Consider the following 13,510-nt stretch of genomic DNA (forward strand, 5'->3'; position numbering starts at 1 on the left):
TGCTGTGAGCACAAGGCCTCTTGGAAAGGCTGTGAGCCAACATGCTGTTACCAAGGATAGCTACAAAGAATGCGATAGCAAGTATATGCTGAATATTTTACTAAAGCAAGTACCAGGGCTATATAAATTTAGAAATGCAATGAGATAGTTATAGATCAACTTTGAACTTCATGTGAATTGGTGATCCCAAACTACAGCAGTAATTATTCAGCACTATCAGCCTGCAAGGAGCAGCAGCTACAAAGCTGAAGCTGTACTTTGTTGTTTTGCAACAATGCCAACTTATTGTCCAGAATCATTCCCTGTGGAAAATGGGTAACTGTACTGATAATACAGAGCTTGAGGGTAGACTCCTAATCTATTCTCCAATATAAATCTTCTACTGGATCAGTTAAGGTGTGCTAAGAGCTTCCTGTTCTTTGAAGCTGGTCCATCAAATACACCATCTCTGAAAGCGCCTTGCCTTTACACACCCTAGGAAATGCTAATTGCAATTTCAGTAAGCTACTTCTGGGGCAGGGGCTGCCCTTGGTATTTTACATTGTATCCAGTAAGCTGAAAACAACTGAAGAAAATTGATTCAAATATAAAACTGAAGGAGGAGATGCACAAAATAATGGATGCTCTAATACAGACCGGTAAGAAAATGATAAAATTTTAAAAAAATTAAACAAACAAAACACTGGCCTCAGTGCTTGTTAGATTCCAAATTCAAATTTACTCCACCTAAACTCCCTGTTCCCAATAGAGGTTGCTGAAATGAAGTTCCCTTAAGCAATCTTATGCAAGTTCACAGAAGCAATCCAGCCCTGCATTGATCAGTGACTACATAATCTCATTTAAAATGCCCCAAAGTGCTGAGAGTTCTTGCCGGTTGTTCATTCTCAAGATGATGGAAAATTGCAAGTACCCTTGCAATCAAATAAAATAGGAAATTTGCTACCCAAAAGCACAGGTGTCCTTAAATATGTGGCACCATGAAATACCCTTGGTGCAAATGAACACAACTGGTTGTACCCCACCTACTTCAAGGACATGATGCAATATACTGTGATTTCACTGCCCTGCTGTTTATCATAACAGCACACAGCCTTTTCAGATGCAAATTACACACAAATCACTTCAGTAATTGCAATGTAAAAAGCACTTAAGCCACTCCTGAATTAGCAAGCTCAAGTCCAAACACCACACATCCACGCAGTTCAGCAAAGCCTACAAATCCCAGTGCTATGGTTCATTTAACCTGAACTTCATAATGCCATATCTGGAGTGCTACAAATACCAATGTAAGTTAGATACACTATAAATACTAATACACTTCACTACTGCAACTGTTAGAGTAAAATAGTCCTATTAAAGACAGTTAGTTTAGTTGAGCTAATACATGTCTCTGCCAGATTGCTTTTACACTGGTGAATGCAATCTAAACCTAGTTGCTCATCTGTGACACAAGCAATTAGGATTTTTTTTTACAAAATGATAAATTAAATCACAGTGAAATTAAATTACTTCCCACATTCACACAACAAATCACAGAGCAATAAATTGGACATCTAAACCCTGACTTTCAAGCCATTAGTTATCATTTCCTTAACACATATCCTCACAGCATAGGAGGCCTGTAGCATGAGGATCTTTAACTACCCCATGAACATTTCACTGCTGATGCCAGGTCCTAAGAGCACAATGAAAAACATGAAATATTGTCCTTTACCATCAGGATAATGTTTAGTGTGTGTAACTGAAGATTCCTGCAAAAGTGCAGCATTAATTCCTTCTCACTGCCTCATGGTGCCCACCACCCCTGTGCTGCTGAGTCCAGGAATACACAGCTGTTTCCAGCATGACAATCAGAGCTACTGGGATGTCAGCGTCAGAACCTTATTGCTCACTGAAATTTTGATCTTCTTCTTCTTTTTCCTTCTCTCCATATTCTTTGCCACCCGCTGCAGAGATGTTAAAAAATAGTATGAGATCTGATGCAACATAAGTGGGTAGCAGCAGTCTCTCTTGACTCCACAATCTTTCTAGAGCTTGACAACCAACAAGAAAAACACAAATTAGCTCCTCTTTCTTTCTCCTCTTCATAGATAGAGCACAACAACAGAAATTAGCTCATTCCTCAGTCACCACAATATGCTGGAAACACTAACTGAAATCTTGGAAATACCTTTTCATGGTAAAACTTATATAGATTAAGAAAACACTATGGATACACTAACACTAATATCATCCTGTATAAACTTTAAATGCCACTATATTATTGAGGGAAAGTTGCAATCAAACCATTTAGATCTCTCCACTATGCATCTATTATTACCTTTTCCAAGATATAAAGACACACCAAATTTTTCAAAGTACTCTAGCCACCTCTAAACCCCCATAAATCCCACCACCACCAAAATGCAAGCATTGTTTTCACAATCACCAGACAGAAAGTTAAAAGATGAAGAATGAAGGCAGAAATTTTAGGAAAAAAATAGATTTAGAGGTGTAGGAACATAATAATTCAGTTCAGAATACAAAGATGTGCAACTATATGCAAGTGCTCAAAGATGACAAGAGCAAATTTTGTAGCCTGAGGAAGTCAGATGTGTAACTCCACAGGAGCAAAGTGACTGACCAGATGCTTCTGAAAAAACCACCATCACCACCTACAGTTTCTGAAATGCGCTTGGCCAGCACAGCTCTGGTCAGCTTGTCTCTTGCAGACCAAGCTGCAAATGAACAGGGTTAAATGTACTATTACACCTTCAGTAATAGCACAGGGCCACCATGCTGCTTGGTAACTTCACAAGGCAGAGTGCTATCTTACACCGCACTGGGGACAGCACTTCAAAGTCTGAATTGAAGAAACACCCTTCCAAATCATCAACATCATTTTCTTATTCTACCCAGGTTTTCTTTGTAATTATAATGCCACGGTGTGAATTGACATAAATAATAATGCAGCCATGAAGATATTGAAAAGAGAGTGTCAGGAGGAAATAGGAGCACTTCAGTTCTGGCAATTAAGTGCAATATTTGTTACCTGAAATAGCCCAGGGCTGCTCAGTGAAGTGGACCTGTTTGTTCCTACAATATCTCCTTTAGAGAGCCAAGGTGTGCTTCCAGAAACTGAAGCTCCAGGTAACAAGCACAAACAATACAATAACCCATCATAAGGGCAAAATTCTACTTTTGTAACATTGGGCATGGAAAGAACAGTTTGCCCTTGTTCTGCTGCCATTGTACAACTGGGGTGTTTGATTTAGATATCAAAAGCCCCTCTGTTAAATACCCCTCATACTTGAAAAGCTGAAGACTCATATCATTATTGAGGAAAGAAAAAAATCATCACCCCACAACGCCCTTGCATTTGTGTTAGGAAGCCTGAGCCACGGCACTGCAAGATCCCCAAGTTTCACCACAGACTAACACAGCATCCCAACACACCATGTTAAAACAACACACTGCAGCTATTTTCCCTTCCTGCTACAACACATATATTAGCTTCTTCTCTTCCCTCCATCTGTTAGTTTGCTGCAGTCTGCTGGGACAGGACTGCCCTCTCCTTTTCTCCCCTTCTTGCCTGCTTGAATGGATGACAACAAAGCCAGGCATTTCCTGACCATACACTCAGCTTTTCTCAGCTGCCTCAGAAGCATTTCCAAATGCAGAGTTACGAATGAAAAGTGCTCTGCTCACCTCTGCTGTACCAGTGTGCCCACCAGAATTACATGCTAGACAAAGAAACACCTTATAAGTGGCAGGCAAGGAGGTAACTGCTGCTTTAAGAGGACACACCTTTTAAGGACATACCTTATCCACGAGCATCACTGTTTAAAACAGGTATCTGTACTATCTGCACCACAGGAACTATCAGAGGAAAACCAAGGTAAGCAGCATTGACAATTACTTTATGCAGCAATCTGTTGCACTTTTCTTAGAAGGGAAGGTTAGCAAGGAAAAAAAAAAAAAAAAAACAGAAAAATCAGGTGAACAGCAATCTACTACTACCATAAACTTCAGTGTAAGATGTGTAGCAAATCACTGTTTTTCCCTCTAATACAGTTCAGAATGGAAAAAAGAACGTCTATCTAATCCATCACACTTGTAGGCAGTTAGGAAGGAAATTGGAATGTTTGTCATCAATTGTTCTATCAGTCAGGTCATTAGAAAAGGAACGGCTCATCTAAAAATAAAGTCAATATTGGCTGAGTCTAAACAGCTTCTTCAGCATTTCACACACATATTCAAGCAATGAACACTATTATTCTGTGCTTGTAACAATATGCCCCCAAGCCAATAACTGCTCTTCAACATCTGACCTCTTTTTAAAGTAGATTTACAAGGAAGTATAGTGAAAGTGTTCCAAATCAGCTGGTGAGAAAGTATTATAGATCATAACCCCACACTAAACAATTCCGAGTTCTTCTGATCTGCAAGATTAGAATAAATCTAGCATTACAAAAAAAATTAAAAATAAAAAAGGAAACTTATGATATCAAATATACTTCTATTCAAAAATAAAAATAAATCCCACACTAACAGCTCACAAAGCGTTTCCTTCAGAAACAAAGAGGAAAAGTAGCTTTCTTTGGGATGGGAAACCACCAATATCAGCTGCAACACACCAACACAAAGGTGAGTTTTACAGTATGAATTTATTGATCAAAGACAGATTTTCCTACTTTCCAATCTCTATATACTGCCAGCCAGCAAATATAATTCAATCAAGAGCAAATTACTCATATCTTTGATTTCAGGGAAGCATCATGTAGCACACAGGCTACAACAGCGATGCAGTTCTGCCAAGTCCCTTACAGGTCCGCTGAAGGAAGCCCCCGACTCACCTGGGCCGTCCCAGCGAGGGCAGCGGCGGTGCAGACGGGACGCCAAGCTCAGATCCACAGGCGTGGGCAGCTCCTCGGAGCAACAGCCCCGGCTGCGATTACGTCTGCAGCGTACAAGCGGCAGCGTGCCGTTATTTATACAAAAATCAGCATCTTCCTCAGGAAAAAAAAACACTCGAAGGTTCTTACTGGCCCTGCAACACACTCCTATACTTATGCCATCACATCTAGTGACTAAGAAGATGCTTTCAGTGTCACAGGAGATTAAGATTCTGGGAGGAGAGTGCCTGGCAGCTTTACTCTCACACCAATCTGCCTTCACGCAAACGCACTTTGTCGGCGGACGGAAGTGTATTATTGCAATACGCTAGCGAAACGAAACAGTTTCCAAGTTTTCCCACAGGGCATCAGCTCCCCCTTCAAGCTGCGCCCCAGCGCTCGCTCCCCCTCGTCCCTCCCCGAAAAGACCTGCGGTTTCTGGGCACCACAACTTGTCCTGCGTCCGCACCGAGCTCCGGCTCCCCGTGCGCTGCCCTCATACCTGCCGGGACACCGCGGGGCGTGGGCACCCCGCGCAGCCGGACAGCGCCTCCTGCGCCGGGGCCCGAGCCGGGCCCTTCCTCCGGACCCCGCGGGAGGGCGGACCGCAGCCGCGCTGCTCTCGGGGTCCGCACGGCCCGGGCAGGGCACGGCCTTCCCCCGGCCGGGCACCACAGACACACATGTACCACACACGCAGAACACACACCTTGCACCTGTCCGCTACTACCGACCGGGAGCGGACTCCCACCCGGGGACTCGGGAATCCCGCTGCCAGGGCATAGCCGAGTGACAACCACTCGCCACACAGATGCGGATAAGCAGGAAAAAGACGGCGAGAGAGAGCAGCCCACTTCCATTACCTTAGCAATCGCGTCGCCGCCGTCCCCTGACACCCCTTCGCCACTCCTCAGAGACGGGGAAGCGCCCGCAGCATGGCGTGAGCCTGCGGGCGGGGCCGGCGGTCAGCCCGGGGCTCCTCTGTGCGCCTCTTCCAAAAACCTCCCGTTCTCCTCAGCGCCCCTCCTGCTGCGGCGAGGACGGCGGCCGGGGCCAATCTGCCGCGACCAGAGCGCCGCGGGCACACCGCGCCCCGCCCGGCCCGGCCCCTCGCTGCCGCCCCCGACCCTCCACCAAGCCCGCGCCGGGCGGGCGGGGGCGGGATCGGCCCCGGCCCCGGCGCTGCAGCGCTCGCTGAGGGCCGCCCGGGCGCACCGCCCCCGCCCGGCCCCGGCGCCTCTTTCCCCGGTGCCGAGCCGGCCGCCCTTTGGCGGTGGCGTGCGGGAAATTCAGCTCCCGTGTCCCGCCACCCCGGCCGCTCCTCGGGCACTCGGTGCAGCCCTGAAGAAAGGCATGGAGACGAAGGCAAGCCTAGTATCTCTCTTAGAAGCTTGTTTATGTGTTGAGTCGCGCAATGAAAGTGTTTGGCTAAAGTCCTCTATCTGAAACCGGGGAAGCCTCATCTCTTGGTCGGCTTCCTCCAACAGCCAGGATTCCCTAAATAACACCTGGGCTCTGCACACCACCATCGATCTTAACAGGCACCATAACTCCAGCAAAACAGCTTGGAAACCCAGCCCTTTTACACAGACCTGTCCCGTGGGCAAGACACTGCTGTTGATTAGGATGGATTTCCGCAGATTAACTTCGTGGGCAAAGTAGCTCGCATACTTTTTAGGCTATTATCCACCGATTTTTCCAATAGATGAGATTTTTGTTCCTTTTTCTCTAGATGGCAAGTTAAGCCCACTTTACGGCAAGCTGAGCCTCAGGTCTGAGAGCCCTGTGCTGGGATGCGCTAGGGCAGACCATTGACAAGAGGTAGCCACGCCCATCTCCGTGCCAAAGTTTGTGAATTTCCAAGGTCTGGTTCCCACGCATCAGACTCATTATTGCTGTTGAAACTCTTCACAATGAGGCTGTCAGCTGCACAGAGGAAAGGCTCCTTTACTCACCCGTGTACCCTGCTTTAAAAGCCCTTGTGTGGTGTCTCTGTTGCCTCAATTTTCTAACATCCTGGATCTTACCACAGCCAGGTTTATATTTCATAAGCCCTCTGACACCAGAAGATATCATGTGCAGGGATGTCCTGTTTTTCTATGCTGTAGTCTGCCCAGCACAATTTCTGGTGATATCTGGTACACTGAACTGCTGCAGTAATTCAAATATTAAATTAAAAAGAAAAAAATATTTCTGGTTCAGCTGTGCATCCCTTCCATTTTTACTGGATCCATATGTCTATCTTTACCATTACTGGCTACTCCTTCCTTAGTCTTGCAAGTGCCAGCTTCTACCTTGCAGAGTTTATATGCTTCTTCAAAAAGGCCCTTCATCAACACAGACTATACATTTATTTCCCTGTCACACTCAAAATTGCATCTTAGTGGCAAAATTCTGCAGTTATGCCTCACACAAGCTCATTGACCCTGACTAGACTTTACAGGGTGTTGGTTCAATTGATTTGTTTCAAATTTCAGCTGTGGGCATTTAAAAGCTTCTGTGGCAGGTTAAAACATTTTGATCTTGGTTGTTTTGTTCAAAGATGTAGCTCTCAAACATCACAGCATATTTTTGGGATACTTTTTTGAAATAAAATTAATCTAAAAAATATTGCCCTTTATATCAAGTTTGAATTTAAACTAATATCATTCCCTTTGGATTAAACAAAGCATATTATATATTATTTGCCACACAAAGCTGTCTGGCAAAGGGAGGAAAGAGAGAATGGCAACCTATGAAATAAAGATTTAATTTTTTAGAGATTCTCTCAGCAAAGCATTTTAAATCACTAGTTATGTTGAGTTATGCTGGGGTATGACTACATGTAATATCAACGGGGAAGTATTTCAGTGTCTTATATGAGGTCTGTTCAGGAAAAACTGTTTGAAGACTAGTCTACACAATCTTTGTTCTCACAGCTCCCTCAAAGGAGTGTTCATGCAGTAGCCAACAAATCTAAGTGCTTGCATATATCAGACTACAAGGCAAGTTCTATAGAAAGGCTGTTTTCAAGGTAGAAGACAGATAGAAATGTATTAACATTATAATTCAAAGAAATTACCAATATGTTTTCTGGAAGTATATGCAGCCTAGTACTACCATACTCCAGCAGCCCATGATGTTGAGAAAGGAAGCTGAATGGGAACATTAAAGCAAAAGTGACATCTATACTTTTTTTAATCATGCCTAGCAGAAGAAAGTGTAACCAAAATATACAAATAAAAGGAAAGGCAAATTGGCTTCTCTCAAGTAACAATGATTCTTTGGTCCCTTGAAGTAATAAATGGTATGAAGCAAAATGGCACAGCAACATTCTTTACTTTCATGCATTAACTACTAAAATAAATGATACATAATTAAAATCTGATAAAACTGAGCCAGCTTTGTATTTACATTGATCCTTATGCTGAAAACAATGTAGTCAGACTTGGTTCATCACAGCAACCGTTTCTCAGTTTAGCCTCTTTCCCAGCAGGAGTCCAGCAGTTTGATGAGTAAGATTAGAAATGCACAAACAGTTCCATTTAGATCAGTGGGACATCTCAAGTTGATGGAGAACTATCCACATACAGCAATGTTTGCAGAAAAAGACCTTGCATCTGAAACACTGCTATGCTTAGTAAGCACTGGAGAAGAATGTGTGGGGAGGGACTGTCATGCATTTTTCTGGCCAGGAGTGCAGAGTTTTATTGTTCCCTTTCCTCTGTATTATATGATGAGATCTGAAAGCCAGAAGAAACCACCATGGTCCACACCAAGCATGGAACACCACCTGTTCTTAATGATACATCATTAAAACTGAAGAACCTGAGCTAGAATTTTCATTTTCCCTAACATTTCCTATTGAAAGTATTTTTTCAGCTTTTCTTTATCCCAGACACTGATTTAAATGACAAACCCACACATTTTATAAAATATTATATATTCTATTGAAGACTACAGTGGTATAAAACTTCCCTCATGCCCAGTAATGCTGTCCCAAAGCTGTATTATCCTCATTGCTGTAAAGAGGTCCTTTTATCAGCTTCAGAATGCATAACTTTGAATCCCTGCATATCGTGGCTGACACTAGAGTTACACATGCTCACAGGGCTTCTGCTAACTCTTACTCACAGCTCAACACTGAGAGTCTCCAGGGTATTCCAGCAGATTCTTTACATGGCAAAGAGTCACAGCACAGCATGTTCCCCTGTGATCATCTGAAAAAAGGAGGAGTAGATATCGCTAACTTTCTGCCAGTAGCATCCTCCTCTCCTGGTGCTTGAAAAGCTCAGAAAGGCAGAAGCTGCTGCAGCTGCAGTGGTTGCAGTGCTGTGAGGTAGGGCCAATGTTTTCCTTTCAGTTTGCAAACCAACAGCATTGTTGATCGAATGAGTAAGTGTTACCCCATAGCACTTACTTCATAAATATTCAGTAGCTGTTAATTACAAGAAAAAATGGAGCTGCTGGCTCGAGGTGAGTGCTGAAACGTCACTAAAGCAGTGCTTTTTCTCATGAAGGCAATAAGGAGGAGTAAGTGTCTCTCTCTGGCAGAGGGCATGAAAAAAGCAAAGAGGTTTTCAGAGTTGTTCAAGGCAGGTTCTATTTTTCATAAAATGTTTAATTTAACAGTGACCTAGTTTTACAACAGCTTTCAGTGTCTTGGCTTTTCTTATCTCCTGTGTCTTAGCCTACATCATTAGAAGAGCAGAGCAATAGGCTTTACAGATTTCGTTAAAGCAAACTTAATAAGGCCTTGCCGGGTGGATTAATTCTTCTCTCCTATTTTGTTTCAGGCAGTCATTATGTTACAGTTTCTTTGTACTTTTAAAGAGGTTTTAGCACATCTTTTACAGATTTTTTTTAAAATTTCAGCTCAAAGCCCTTAGCTTATTTTATGTTACTTTTCTGAGTATCAGACTGCAGAGACACTCTTGAATTCCTCAGCCTTTTTTACAAAAAGATCCTTTGTTTTGTAAACATTAACTGTATTAAATTGGTGGTTAGCTTGACTAGCAAATTTTGACGTTTACAGGCTGTACAGACTCATGCCAGCTTTCAGCAGGAGCAAGTCAAGGCATGCCATTAATTTTATTTACCTTACTTCACCTACCAGAAGAAAAAAGTTATTGTGCATCCTGTTATTGTGACCAATAAACAGCAGGTCAAGTGATGCTTGCTCCCTTTTTCACTGTGTTCTACATTCAATGCTCTCAGATACTGTTTCATGGTATCCCTCTGTGATTCCTAGGCTGTCTTTATGGAAGTGTGCTTTAAAACCCCCTAAATCTCTATGGTGTGTGCTGTGTTCCATATGGATTCAGCAGAAAAAGGGAGCAATTAGAAAAATGATACTTTAGCCATGCAGCACCAAAACACACTAAGTCTGCTGAATGACATCTCTTCCTTCCACCTCCATCTCAGAGATTGCAGGAAATTTTATCCTTTGAGAATCAAGTGTGAGGAGCCTTGCTGTGGCTGAGTCCCTCCTGCATACCCTTTAAGGAAGGGAACACAGTGTAGGAGATGATGCCACATCTGCCAGGTTTATACAAGTGTGAGTGCTTTCTCTACAGGGAGAATTTCCCTGTGGGGATCCCAGCCCACAGAGGTTTCCATTGATCCATGTTAACATGTTTCACAGAAATTGAATATGTCAGACTGAAAAATGCAAGTAATGTATACTGGCAGTTTCAGAGCCATGACCTAAACAGTATCAAGCACAATGTATACTTCTACACCTACAAGGATCATGCAAGCTAAAAGAGCAAAGACAACTTAATAGGAATCATTCAGAGGCAGTGCGTACTGGCCTTGTTGAGCTTCACTTAATTCCTCTCTTTGTGCAAAGGGATTTCAGTTGCCTTTGCAAACGTGAAGTTTGTGCCAGCTCCAATGCTTTTTAAATTTTGAGTGACTTAAAACAAATTTCTTGGTGACTTGTTATCATTGGGGGGAAAAGCCATGGTGGTGAATTTTAGGCATGGAAGAACTTGAATCCCGCATAGGAAAATCACATAACCAAAAGTACTGAGAATTTTTTTTAATAAAGCTAAAGACATCAGAAGAACATTAGTAGCAGCTCTTCTGTTCATTTTTATCAATAAATAACACTGTAGAAAAGTAAAATTCACAGTAAATCCACCTAGGAAAGTCTAGAAGACCCTATTTGCTGAAAGTATTGAAAAGAGATTTGTCTAAGAAGCTTTGCTTCACATTGTTTTACCTGGAAGCCCACAATGGACAAAAAGCAATACAACTAATCCAAAGAGGAGGGGCTCTGTTCCCTCAACATCCAGGTTCTTAAACATAGCAGAGACATGCTTTTCTCTTCTGCCTTGGCAATCTCATATCTGAGCAAGTCAGAGCACTGGTGAGTATGGACATTAGCATGGTCTCATACTTTCCTGTGTTAGAGAGGACTGTGGAGGGGATTTTAGATTCTTCTATAACATCTAGAAATTGCTAAGATCTCTCCACATCTTTTAGCTCGTCAGGAGATCAGTTTTTTGTATCTATAAATGTTTATTCTTTTCTGTCCTTTAGTCAAGAACAGCCTTCTGCCTGCACTCCATCTGAACTTGTAAAGTTTTCCTGAACGTGGCAGAGACTCAACTTCTGCCACGTCAGGTAGCCAAACATTATGAAAACTCATGGCACTAAGTGGCAGAAATGTGTGAATTCCCATAGAATTCAGGTTTTCTCCAGCTGGTCTTTACTCGCTGGTCTGGAAAAGCTGCAGAAGTAGTACTTACTTTGAGTACATCATAACATTCTTGACTTTTTTCTTCTATGATATTGCAGAAATTTCCTTTGGACTTTTTTTTTTTCTGTTTGAAATACGTTTTATGATTGATTAATTACGTAAGAAGTGATGGGAACTGCTGCACATGGGAATGAGGAACCTGAAGTGTGGAGGAAGGCATGAAATAGGTTTAAAAAAACCCTTAAATCCAGAAAGATGCAGTATGTGCCTTTCCTATCCCTGATCATATTGTTTGTATGCGATATCTCTCTCTCACCAGCATTTATGTGTGTCTTCTTAAACTATGCATTTTTCACAGCAGAAACTATATTATCTCATGGTTTTGAAAAAGCATTTCCCATATGGAAGAAACTACAAACATCACCATGAACCATGTTTCTTTTCTGTACTTGGATGATTTATAGTACCCACCAACACAGTTCAAGTATTGAAACACATGTCTCTGTGTTTCTGTATCTATCTATCTATCTATCTATCTATCTATCTATCTATCTTTATATGTTCACTTCATGTACACAGACATTTTTATACATAAAATCTTTTCTCTAATAGTTGCAAAAAATGTGCAGGGTGTTGATGATTTATCTAAATCAGATGGTACCACTTCTCCCTCTTTAGCTAATTTATGTAACTAAACATCACACTGCACATTCTGGTTTTGGCAGGGAAGTTCAACATTTGACATGCTTTTGGCGAATATTCACTTACTTCATTTTGTTTATTTTTATTTTTTTCCTATTAACATCAGTTAAACCTAAGCAGTCAAATATTTCTACATTTTGCATGAGAAAAGTCCTTAAGCTCATCTTCAAATTCAAGTGACAATTAACATGTCTTTATTATATTTATAATAATTTTCAATTATTGTCCTAACTTGTCTACTGCTGAGAAGGTACAGCACAGGGAAGAGATCTGACTGAGTCAAGATCAGCTGTACAGCATTCACTAAAATGAATGGGTGGAAGAAGGGCTCAAAAAACAGATAACAGCCTAGGAAACCTGGTTTTTCTAGGCTCACAGTAGGGACAGTGGGAAAAGACTCAGAGATTCAAAGCTGGAGCATAACCTCAGATGCTTATATCTGTAACAAGAAGAATCTTTCTCTCTGCTGGGCAGAAGAAGAACATAAGAGGCTTCGTCTCACTGGAGCGCTGTCATCCTTTCCTAGGTTTGTGAATCTCCCTTCTCTACAAAGCCAGGAACCCAGATGCCATTTTTCAGATCTCAGCAGTGTGAAATATGAGATGGATCCCAGAGCTCAGTTCTGGTCTCATCTTCCCCCTCTCCAGCCAGAACAACTCCATCAGCAGCTCTCTGCTTGAAATGCAGTCTTTACTTCAATGCTCAGCCTGTTAAACTATGACAGTAAAGAGATTAATACAGCCCAATTAAATTCAAACACATTTCAAACTGGTCTGCTCTGTTAAACTAGAATGTGAGAACAAAACACTTGCACAATGCATAATTCAAAATCATGCATAGGGCTTATTTTTAAAAAAACCCATGAGTTTAATTATTTTTTTCCTTAATTATCCAAGAAGCTGCTTTAAATCTGCATTGCCGTTAACAACTCCACAAAGCTTTAAAAGATGTAATACACATCATGTCACATCTCAAAGTGCTTTACTAATGATAATGAGACAGTGAAGCTTCAAGTCTTCTTTCAAGTAAGTACCTGTGGCAGGCATGGTTGAGACTCTTCCATCTGCAACCACTTGGGCCACAATGTTTCACTATATGAATCAGCAAAAGTCTGGATTTTTTTAAATTTTATTTTTAATGTTACAGCAAAATCAGCTTAACCAGTTGCAAAGAGATCTGATGAAAAAAGGCTTTTGCCCATGTTAAATATATTTTTATAACTGAATATGCCCATGTTTTGAGACTATTG

The 13,510-nt window shown here is 41.9% G+C and overlaps 1 protein-coding gene across 2 annotated transcripts in view; it reads right to left on the reverse strand.

Moving 5' to 3' along the window:
* Positions 1–5,968, reverse strand: part of RGS6 (regulator of G protein signaling 6) — a 247,467-nt gene extending 241,499 nt beyond the window's left edge. For both annotated transcript variants that reach the window (XM_058806258.1, XM_058806257.1), the window contains exon 1: positions 5,738–5,968. The gene's annotated coding sequence lies outside the window, so the exon portion shown is untranslated. The remainder of the gene's footprint in view (positions 1–5,737) is intronic.
* Between the last annotated feature and the right edge of the window lie 7,542 nt (positions 5,969–13,510).

The sequence above is a fragment of the Ammospiza caudacuta genome, chromosome 6, assembly GCF_027887145.1.
Source record: "Ammospiza caudacuta isolate bAmmCau1 chromosome 6, bAmmCau1.pri, whole genome shotgun sequence".
Taxonomy (NCBI): domain Eukaryota; kingdom Metazoa; phylum Chordata; class Aves; order Passeriformes; family Passerellidae; genus Ammospiza; species Ammospiza caudacuta.